The sequence below is a fragment of the Balaenoptera borealis genome (assembly GCF_965194805.1).
Source record: "Balaenoptera borealis genome assembly, chromosome: 1".
Lineage (NCBI taxonomy): Eukaryota > Metazoa > Chordata > Mammalia > Artiodactyla > Balaenopteridae > Balaenoptera > Balaenoptera borealis.
In genome coordinates, this window is record NC_138860.1 from 79,466,503 (window position 1) to 79,479,046 (window position 12,544).

The 12,544-nt window shown below is 38.2% G+C and overlaps 1 pseudogene across 1 annotated transcript in view; it reads right to left on the bottom strand.

The window, feature by feature from the left end:
• The window catches only part of LOC309635858 (NTF2-related export protein 2 pseudogene), a 167,275-nt pseudogene that overhangs the window by 91,205 nt on the left and 63,526 nt on the right, over positions 1–12,544 (bottom strand). The gene's annotated exons all lie outside the window — the stretch shown is intronic.

The window sequence follows — 12,544 nt, forward strand, 5'->3', positions numbered from 1 at the left end:
CAGGGGCTGGCCCACAATCACACTCACAGATCTCCTTTTGTTTACCTTCTTGCCAAAACTGAAAAATTCACTGGAAACATATGACAAGATGTCGCTTTAGACAAAGAAATCTTCCTAAGCAAGGAAATGATGCGGAGAAATTGCCTAGAAATGATTTAAAATAGTATCCTTGAACACATTTGTATAAATGTAAGGAAGTATCCAATCTGCTGCTATTGAAAACTCTGTAATCATCTAGGGACCTTCCTGTATTTCCTCCAATGAAGTCTGGTTTACAAGTTTAATGATATTAGAATAAGCAGTACCAATTTAATAAAATGTTAACAGAAGGTATAAAGTAACATCAACTTCTATTATATATAGCTTTAAATGTATTTATAGAGAAGAAGAAACTTCAAGCATTCAATACTCAACCATATAATAAAATCTCATCTTTCAATTTGAACGTGTTGCCCGTTTTTCAAAGGTGCAGGAAAAAGGAGAGAATATTCACAGACAGTCCAATATGATCACACGGGCCATTTCTAAGCTTCATTATCTACTCAGCAATTGTTTAATCTTCCAACTCTGCCCACACAGCCAACTCCTGCCTATGGTTAATTTCCAGGAGGTTTATATATTCCAGCTCTTTTCCTTCCAAATCTAATTCTAAAGCTCAGTGACATTTTCTCTCTGAGGTCTCATTCTTTTTCAGAGAGATTTCCATTTAGATAACAATTCCATTCGTGTGAATTTATGAAGCCAATGTTGTCCCAGATAACCACAATAACAGGGTACAAAAAGGTCTCTTTGGGGGCTTCCCTGGTGGCGCAGTGGTTGAGAATCTGCCTGCCAATGCAGGGGACACGGGTTCGAGCCCTGGTCTGGGAAGATCCCACATGCCGCGGAGCAACTGGGCCCGTGAGCCACAACTACTGAGCCTGAGCGTCTGGAGCCTGTGCTCCGCAACAAGAGAGGCCGCGATAGTGAGAGGCCCGCGCACTGCGATGAAGAGTGGCCCCCACTCGCCGCAACTGGAGAAAGCCCTCACACAGAAACGAAGACCCAACACAGCCAAAAATAAAAATAATAAATAAATAATAAATAATTTTTAAAAAAGGTCTCTTTGAATTAGAACACTAATCCACATTGCTCTGATCATTGCCCTTAACCTCTTATTGGATTACCTTCAGACTCCCCAAAGTCTTAAATAATTATTTCTAAGAGCACCTTTGTGATTCTTCCATGAACTTACCAATGAGTCCATCCAGCTCCCACCTTTTGAAAACCTGTGTGCAAGTTTCTCAGCTCTGTCTTCCATGTCCTCAGTCATTGTGTGTCATGCACCACTATATTTATGGGTATTGATATGAACTGGGTCCGTATGATCTAAAGTAGTACAGTATGCTCTGAAGCCCTCAAAGTGCTAATTCCAAATGGAAATCCATGTCTTTATCCCCCCTTTTGGTTACATTTTTGTTATGTAGCTTAAGGAGTTTTGAGTTATGCTAACCACATCTTAAAGTAGTGCTGCCTAACAAAACTACCTGTATGATAGAAATGTTCTATTCTGTGATGTTTGGTATAGTAATTAATTTAATTTAATTTAGTTTAATTTTGGAAAGAGCAGTTTTAGTGTTGAAACTGAAAACAGTAACTTTCTATTTTTATCCATATCCCTATGGCTTTCTGTGATTCAAATGTGTTCAGCCCACAAATCTGCCAAACCTTCCACTCATGTCTGAATCCTAGTTCAGCCCAGGCTGGAACCCCTGACACACCTGCATGCTGACCTCAGTGCTTCATTTAGGGAGTCTGGAGGATCCATCATCACAACAACCTACCCTTCTGCATCCACACTACTGAGTTCATGATATCTTATATTCTATGGCTAAAAATCAATGTTTCTTAATTCTTTGCACTGATTAGTGAAGTACAGCAGAAGATGGAGTGGTCATTGCATAAGGCTGGTTTCTCATTAGCCTGAGGATCTTTACGCTGATCATCTCCAGCCAGGATAGTTAACCCTTCTTAATAGGTTCATGGAGGCTTTCAATGAAAAATATTTGAATAGAAGATGTAATACTGAATTTCAGCTTTTACATTTTTCATTCCTATTAAATTGACATCTTGTCCATGCATTCCTAAATTAAATTTTTCTTTCACTGCTCTCACCCAGATGAATTTCTTTTTAGTTGTTCTTAGTTTATTTCATAGAGTGTAGACCCTCAGATTAAGCACTATTTCATGTGGCACACACTTGTGTAGGCCATCTTAACAGTTTACATACTTTATGAACTCTGGCTACTTTTTTGGGTTTTTTTGTTTGTTTTTAGACTTTACTAGGACTTTTTAAGATAACTTTTTATTTGGGAATAATTTTAGATTTAGGGAAAAGATGCAAGATAGTATAGAAAGTTCTACACAGTTTCTCCTAAAGTTAACATCTTACATAACTGTGGTAAATTTGCCAAAACTAAGAAATTAATATTGGTACATCATCATTAAAGTATGGATTTGTTCAGATTTCACCAATTTTTCCACTAATTCATGTTTTCTCTTCAAAGTTCCCATCCAGGATATCACACTGCATTTTTTTTTAAGTGCTTATCATTTTTTCTCTCAGCTCTCTAAATGAAGGCAACTTGTTGGACTATGTCAATGTTGACAATAGGATGATGTGAATTTTTCTGTTGGTAAAGCAGGAAAAGGGGCCAGCTTGGGACTTGAGATGGTTAAGGAGACTCTGTCCATGACTGCTACAGGGGCCAACTTAGTTCTTTTACCAGCTTGCTGGTCAGATCATATCACACTGCATTTAATTATCGTGTCTCTAAAGAGACACGATAAGGCCTTTAGTCTTCTCTAATCTGTGACAGCTTCTCCATCTTTCCTTGTTTTCACGACCTGAACAATTTTGAAGAGCACTGGCCACATATTTTGTAGACTTTTCCTCACTTTGGGTTTGTCTGATATTTTTCTCATGATTAGTTTGGGGTTGTGAGTTTGAGGCAAGAATACTACAGATGTGACACGCCCTTCTCATCACATCATGTTAGAGGCACATGATAGCAACATGATTTATGACTGGTAATGATAATCCAGATCATTATGCTAAGCTTGTGTCTGCCAGGTTTTTCCACTAAAGTTACTACTTTACTTCTCACACTCTATGCACCAGAAGTGAGACAATTAGTCCAGCCCACGTTCAAGGGCAGGGAATCAAACTCCACATCCTGGAAGGGGAGTTCCTACATAAATAGTCTGGAATTCTTCTGTAAGGAAGATTTGTCCCTTTCTCCCATTTTTAATTTATTCATTATTTATTATACTTGTGTGGGCTTATGTTTGTTTCATTTATACTCTTGATTTTACTAAGATTTTTAGGACCTGCTATTATCTCTTCTCCTAACCATTTCAGTGACCACTCCTAACTCTGCCATTCATTTCCTTAACTTTTCCTTGTAAATAAGCTCTCCAAATTAAGGCCCACTTTCAAACTCCAAAGTCATCTGTATCCCTGTTCCAATACTATATGGAAAATATTCTAACTTCTTATTTTCCCTTAGAATCACACAAAAAAAGAAGAATTGAAACAAGAGTATTATTAGGCCATCTTGCTTTATGTGGATATTGCTTGAACAAATTGCACAATTCTGTGAGCTGTGGCAGCCACAGCTGTGAAATGAGAACAACTATATTACCTTCCTCATGTGATTATTGTGAGAATTAAATGAGAAATGCATAAAAAAGCACACAAGAAACATTTAAACATTATTAACTCCTTGTATCATTAGAACCACTACCACCACCACCATCATCATCATTACTATTATTACCACAGATGACCTCTGTAACTTTAGGAAACAATAATGTCTCCCTCATAATGGCTCCTGAATGTGCTAATGTCATGGGTTAAAGTTTCCATCTGCCTCCCTGAATTACTAATAAATCTTTGAACTTTCAAGATCATGATCTTAACCAATTTTATTGACTTTTAAAATAACACTGGAATTTCAGTTTTGCAATGGTACATTCGATCCTTTAGGAAAAACTATCCTGCTGAGATCAGCTAGATAGATTTTGAAAAACATCATCCATTTGAAGATGTCTGAGAACTGTGAAGACAGTGAGGAATTAGAGGCCATGATCCAGAAAAGGAAGGAAGTCCTGAGAGGTGGAACCCAGCATTTGGGACCACATTCCCTTCACCCACAGGCATCCATTACCTCCAAAAGTGGTGCCTGAGAAACCAAGAGGCTGAGCAGAACCTTCCAGAGTCATGGGGCTAAGGAGACAAAAATTGGAATTGGGGGCCTACATGGAAACAGAAGCCCTGGTAGACACCACAAGCTTTCAGTTAAAACTCTAAAACTTGGCATTCTAAAGCCCTGTACCTTAATAGTAAAAGTAAATCAGAAATAGAAAAGATAGAGCAGCCCTCACAGGGACTGAAATTCACACTCAAATAATTGCAATTCCTGATTTGATTAGGTCAACTGACATTGCTAACCCCCAACCCTAACTTCAAGTTAAGCAATGGAAAGGGTAAATAAATCAAAATCAATATTAGCTGTGTTAAATAAATTTAAATTTAAATTCATTTAAAATTTGCTGTATAAAATAAATTAAAATATATGAGAACTGTAGCATATAAGTCGGGAGAAGGATAAATGGAATTAAAGTGCTCTAGGATCACTGCACTAGCATAAAGTGGTAAAATACTAATTTATATTAGAATTTAATAAGCTTAGGAAGCATGTAAAACTTTCTGGGATAAACAATAAAATAGTAAAAGATCATGAAACCAACAAGTTAATAAATGGGAAAATGAAATAATTAAAAATATTTAACCCAAAAAACAGGCAGAAACTCAGGAAGGGGAAAGAATATAAAAGAGACAGGAAAAGAAGGAAGTAATAGTAAGATGATAGATGGTATATTTAAACCCAAAATATCAGTAATTATGCTGAAGATATGTAAACTAAATAATTAAAAGACAAAAGTTGCTAAACCAAATAGAAAACGACTTAACTATATTATGCTCACAAGAGAAATAGCATACATGTAAGTAAACAGAAGATATAAAAGTGAAACAATGAAAAAGATATACTATGAAAACACTAGCCAAAAGGAAACTGGTATGGATATACTAAGTTATGACAAAGTAGCCTTAGAGGTAAGGAAGCATTATAAGGTATAAAGGAGGAAATGAATCACAAAGAAGCTATAACATTGCAAACATTTATGCATCTAGGAATATATTCTCAAAATTATAAAGTGAAACCTGATTTTTTTTAAATCTTTTTTTTTAAGTTTAAGAATGGTGGAGGACTTCCCTGCTGGTGCAGTGGTTAAGAATCCGCCTGCCAATGCAGGGGACAAGAGTTAGAGCCCTGGTCCAGGAAGATCCCACATGTTGCGGAGCAACTAAGCCCGTGCACCACAACTACTGAGCCTACGTTCTAGAGCCTGTGAGCCACAGCTACTGAGCCCACACACCTAGAGCCCATGCTCCACAATTAGAGAAGTCACCACAATGAGAAGCCCATGCACCACAATGAAGAGCAGCCCCCACTGGCCACAACTAGAGAAAGCCCGCACGCAGCAACGAAGACCGAACACAGCTAAAAATATATATATATATAAATAAATGAATAAATTTATTAAAAAAAAAAGAATGGTGGAGATTTCTTTTAATATTCCTCTCTGAGTGATAGAAAAGGCAAATTTACAAGTATTCATAAGATTTGAACAACATAATAAATAAGACAATTGAAGATGGCAGAAGACTAAGACGTGGAGATCACCTTCTTCCCCACAAATACATCAGAAATACATCTACATGTGGAACAACTCCTACAGAACACCTACTGAACGCTGACAGAAGACCTCAGACCTCCCAAAAGGCAAGAAACTCCCCATGTAACTGGGTAGGGCAAAAGGAAAAAGAAAAAACAGAGACGAAAGAATAAGGATGGGACCTGCCCCTCTGGGAGGGAGCTGTGAAGGAGGAAAAGTTTCCACACACTAGGAAGCCCCTTCACTGGTGGAGACTGCAGGTGGCAGAGGGGGGAATCTTCAGAGCCACGGAGGAGAGCGCAGCAACAGGGGTGCAGAGGGCAAAGTGGAGAGATTCCCGCACAGAGGATCAGCACCGACCAGCACTCACCAGTCCGAGAAGCTTGTCTGCTCACCCGCTGGGGTGGGCGGGGTCTGGGAGCTGAGACTCGGGCTTTGGAGGTCAGACCCCAGGGAGAGGACTGGGGTTGGTTGCGTGAACACAGCCTGAAGGGGGCTAGTGTGCCACAGCTAGCCGGGAGGGAGTCCAGGAAAAAGTCTGGAGCTGCCAAAGAGGCAAGAGACTTTTTCTTGCCTCTTTGTTTCCTGGTGCGCGAGGAGAGGGGATTAAGAGCGCAGCTTAAAGGATCTCCAGAGACAGGTGCGAGCAGCGTCTATCAGCACGGACCCTAGACACGGGCATGAGATGCTGAGACTGCTGCTACAGCCACCAAGAAGCCTGTGTGCAAGCACAGATCACTATCCACACCTCCCCTCCCAGGAACCTGTGCATCCCGCCACTGCCAGGGTCCCATGATCCAGGGACAACTTCCCTGGGAGAACACATGGTACACCTCAGGCTGTTGCAATGTCACGCTGGCCTCTGCTGCCACAGGCTCACCCCGCATGCTGTACCCCTCCCACCCCCTGACCAGAGTGAGCCAGAGCCCCCAAATCAGCTGCTCCTTTAACCCCATCCAGTCTGGGTGGAAACAGAGGCCCTCAGGCTACCTACACAGAGAGGCGGGGCCAAATCCAAAGCTGAACCTCAGGAGATGTGCGAACAAAGAAGAGAAAGGGAAATTTCTCCCAGCAGCCTCAAGAACAGCGGATTAAATCTCCACAATCAACTTGATGTACCCTGCATCTGTGGAATACCTGAATAGACAACGAATCATCCCAAATTTGGGAGCAATGATATATATATTTTTCCCCTTTTTCTCTTTTTGTGAGTGTGTATGTGTATGCTTCTGTGTGTGATTTTGTCTCTATAGCTTTGCTTCTACCATTTGTCTTGGGTTCTGTCTCTCCATTTTTTTTTTTTTTAATTTTTTATTTTTAGTATAGTTCTTAGCACTTGTTATCATTGGTGGATTTGTTTTTTGGTTTGGTTGCTCTCTTCTTTCTTTCTTTTTTTTTATTACTTTAAAAACATTTTTTAATAATTATTTTCTATTTTTTATTTTAATAACTTTTTATTTTATTTTATTTTACTTTATCTTCTCTTTCTTTCTTTCTTTCTTTTTTTTTTTCTCCCTTTTATTCAGAGCCATGTGGATGACAGGCTCTTGGTGCTCCAGCCAGACGTCAGGGCTGTGCCTCAGAGGTGGGAGAGCCAAGTTCAGGACATTGGTCGACAAGACACCTCCCAGCTCCACATAATATCAAACTGCAAAAATCTCCCAGAGATCTCCTTCTCAACGCCAAGACCCAGCTCCACTCAATCACCAGCAAGCTACAGTGCTGGACACCCTATGCCAAACAACTAACAAGACAGGAACACAACACCATCCATTAGCAGAGAGGCTGCCTAAAATCATAATAAGGCCACAGACACTCCAAAACACACCACTAGACGTGGACCTGCCCACCAGAAAGAAAAGATCCAGCCTCATCCACCAGAACACAGGCACTAGTCCCCTCCATCAGGAAGACTACACAACCCACTAACCAACCTTAGCCACTGGGGCAGACACCAAGAATAATGGAAATTACGAACTTGCAGCTGGTGAAAAGGAGACCACAACCACAGTAAGTTAAGCAAAATAAGAAGACAGAGAAACACACAGCAGATGAAGGAGCAAGGTAAAAACCCACCAGACCTAACAAATGAAGAGGAAATAGGCAGTCTACCTGAAAAACAATTCAGAATAACGATAGTAAAGATGATCCAAAATCTTGGAAATAGAATGGAGAAAATACAAAAAAAGTTTAACAAGGACTAAGAAGAGCTAAAGAACAAACAAACAGTGATGAAAAACACAATAAATGAAATTAAAAATTCTCTAGAAGGGATCAATAGCAGAATAACTGAGTTGGAAGAACGGATAAGTGACCTGGAAGATAAAATAGTGGAAATAACTACTGCAGAGAAGAATAAAGAAAAAAGAATTAAAAGAATTGAGGACAGGCTCAGAGACTTCTGGGACAAAATTAAAGAAACCAGGATTCGAATTATAGGGGTCCCAGAAGAAGAAGAGAAAAAGAAAGGGATTGAGAAAATATTTGAAGAGATTATAGTTGAAACTTCTCTAATATGGGAAACGAAATAGTTAATCAAGTCCAGGAAGCACAGAGAGTTCCATACAAGATAAATCCAAGGAGAAACATGCCAAGACACATATTAATCAAACTATCAAAAATTAAATACAAAGAAATATATTAAAAGCAGCAAGGGAAAAACAACAAATAACACACAAGGGAATCCCCATAAGGATAAGAGCTGATCTTTCAGCAGAAACTCTGCAAGCCAGAAGGGAGTGTCAGGACATACATAAAGTGATGAAGGGGAAAAGCCTACAACCAAGATTACTCTACCCAGCAAGGATCTCATTCACATTTGATGGAGAAATTAAAACCTTTACAGACAAGCAAAAGCTAAGAGAATTCAGCACCACCAAAAGAGCTTTACAACAAATGCTAAAGGATCTTCTCTAGGTAGGAAACACAAGAGAAGGTAAAGATCTACAATAACAAACCCAAAACAATTAAGAAAATGGTAATAGGAACATACATATCGATAATTACCTTAAACGTGAATGGATTAAATGCTCCAACCAAAAGACATAGACTGGCTGAATGGATACAAAAACAAGACCCATATATATGCTGTCTACAAGAGACCCACTTCAGACCTAGGGACACATACAGACTGAAAGTGAGGGGATGGAAAAAGATATTCCATGCAAATGGAAATCAAAAGAAAACTGGAGTAGTAATTCTCATATCAGACAAAATAGAATTTAAAACAAAGACTATTACAAGACAAAGAAGGACACTACATAATGAACAAGGGATCAATCAAAGAAGAAGATATAACAATTGTAAATATTTATGCACCCAACATAGGAGCACCTCAATATATAAGGCAAATACTAACAGCCATAAAAGGGAAAATCGACACTAACACAATCATAGTAGGGAACCTTAACACCCCACTTTCACCAAGGGACAGATCATCCAAAATGAAAATAAATAAGGAAACACAAGGTTTAAATGATACATTAAACATGATGGACTTAATTGATATTTATAGGACATTCCATCCAACAACAAAAGAATACACTTTTATCTCAAGTGCTCATGGAGCATTCTCCATGATAGATCATATCTTGTGTCACAAATCAAGCCTTGGTACATTTAAGAAAATTGAAATCGTATCAAGTATCTTTTCCAACCACAACGCTATGAGACTAGATATAAATTACAGGAAAAAATATGTAAAAAATACAAACACATGGAGGCTAAACAATACACTACTTAATAAACAAGAGATCACTGAAGAAATCAAAGAGGAAATCAAAAACTACCTAGAAACATATGACAATGAAAACACGATGACCCAAAACCTATGGAATGCAGCAAAAGCAGTTCTAAGAGGGAAGTTTATAGCAATACAATCCTACCTTAAGAAACAGGAAACATCTCAAATAAACAATCTAACCTTGCACCTAAAGCAATTAGAAAAGAAGAACAAAATAAACCCCAAAGTTAGCAGAAGGAAGGAAATCATAAAGATCAGATCAGAAATAAATGAAAAAGAAATGAAGGAAACGATAGCAAAGATCAATAAAACTAAAAGCTGGTTCTTTGGGAAGATAAACAAAATTGTTAAACAATTAGCCAGACTCATCAAGAAAAACAGGGAGAAGACTCAAATCAATAGAATTAGAAATGAAAAAGGAGAAGTAACAACTGACACTGCAGAAATACAAAAGATCATGAGAGATTACTACAAGCAACTCTATGCCAATAAAATGGACAACATGGAAGAAATGGACAAATTCTTAGAAATGCACAACCTGCTGAAACTGAAACAGGAAGAAATAGAAAATATCAACAGACCAATCACAAGCACTGAAATTGAAACTGTGATTAAAAATCTTCCAACAAACAAAAGCCCAGGACCAGATGGGTTCACAGGTGAATTCTATGAAACATTTAGAGAAGAGCTAACACTTATCCTTCTCAAACTCTTCCAAAATATCGCAGAGGGAGGAACACTCCCCAACTCATTCTATGAGGACACCATCAGCCTGATACCAAAACCAGACAAAGATGTCACAAAGAAAGAAAACAACAGGCCAATATCACTGATGAACATAGATGCAAAAATCCGTAACAAAATACTAGCAAACAGAACCCAACAGCACATTAAAAGGATCATACAGCATGATCAAGTGGAGTTTATTCCAGGAATGCAAGGATTCTTCAATATACGCAAATCAATCAACGTGATACACCATATTAACAAACTGAAGGAGAAAAACCATATGTTCATCTCAATAGATGCAGAGAAATCTTTTGACAAAATTGAACACCCATTTATGATAAAAGCCCTGCAGAAAGTAGGCATAGAGGGAACTTTCCTCAACATAATAAAGGCCATATATGACAAACCCACAACCAACATTGTCCTCAATGGTGAAAAACTGAAACCATTTCCACTAAGATCAGGAACAAGACAAGGTTGCCCACTCTCACCACTATTATTCAACATAGTTTTGGAAGTGTTAGCCACAGCAATCAGAGAAGAAAAAGAAATCCAAATTGGAAAAGAAGAAGTAAAGCTGTCACTGTTTGCAGATGACATGATACTATACATAGAGAATCCTAAAGATGCTACCAGAAAACTACTAGAGCTAATCAATGAATTTGGTAAAGTAGAAGGATACAAAATTAATGCACAGAAATCTCTTGCATTCCTATACACTAATGATGAAAAATCTGAAAGTGAAATTAAGAAAACACTCCCGTTTACCATTGCAACAAAAAGAATAAAATATCTAGGAATAAACCTACCTAGAGAGACAAAGACCTGTATGCAGAAAATTATAAGACACTGATGAAAGAAATTAAAGATGATACAAACAGATGGAGAGATATACCATGTTCTTGCATTGGAAGAATCAACGTTGTGAAAATGACTATACAACCCAATGCAATCTACAGATTCAGTGCAATCCCTATCAAACTACCACTGGTATTTTTCACAGAACTAGAACAAAAAATTTCACAATTTGTATGGAAACACAAAAGACCCCAAAGAGCCAAAGCAATCTTGAAAAAGAAAAACGGAGCTGGAGGAATCAGTCTCCCTGACATTAGACTATACTACAAAGCTACGGTAATCAAGACAGTATGGTACTGGCCCAAAAACAGAAATACAGATCAATGGAACAGGATAGAAAGCTCAGAGATAAACCCACGTACATACGGTCATCTTATCTTTGATACAGGAGGCAAGACTATACAGTGAAGAAAAGACAGTCTCTTCAATAAGTGGTGCTGGGAAAACTGGACATCTACATGTAAAATAATGAAATTAGAACACTCCCTAACACCATACACAAAAATAAACTCAAAATGGATTAAAGACCTAAACATAAGGCCGGACACTCTCAAACTCTTAGAGGAAAACATAGGCAGAACACGCTATGACATAGTTCACAGCAAGATCCTTTTTGACCCAGCTCCTTGTAAAATGGAAATAAAAACAAAAATAAACAAATGGGACCTAATGAAACTTCAAAGCTTTTGCACAGCAAAGGAAACCATAAACAAGATGAAAAGACAACCCTCAGAATGAGAGAAAATATTTGCCAATGAAGCAACTGACAAAGGATTAATCTCCAAAATTTACATGCAGCTCAGTATCAAAAAACAAACAACCCTATCCAAAAATGGGCAGAAGACCTAAATAGACATTTCTCCAAAGAAGATATACAGATTGCCAACAAACACGTGAAAGAAATCTCAACATCATTAATCATTAGAGAAATGCAAATCAAAACTCCAATGAAATATCCTCTCACACTGGTCAGAATAGCCATGATCAAAAAATCTACAATAAATGCTGGAGGGGGTGTGGAGAAAAGCAAACCCTCTTGCACTGTTGGTGGGAATGTACTTTGATACAGCAACTATGGAGAACAGTATGGAGGTTCCTTAAAAAGCTAAAAATAGGACTACCGTACAACCCAGCAATCCCACTACTGGGCATATACCCTGAGAAAACCATAATTCAAAAAGAGTCACTTACCACAATGTTTATTGCAGCTCTGTTTACAATAGCCAGGACATGGGAGCAACTTAAGTGCCCATCAACAGATGAATGGATAAATAAGATGTGGCATATATATACAATGGAATATTACTCAGCCATAAAAAGAAATGAAATTGAGTCATTTGTAGTGAGGTGGATGGACCTAGAGTCTGTCATACAGAGTGAAGTAAGTCAGAAAGAGAAAAACAAATACTATGTGCTAACACCTATATATGGAAT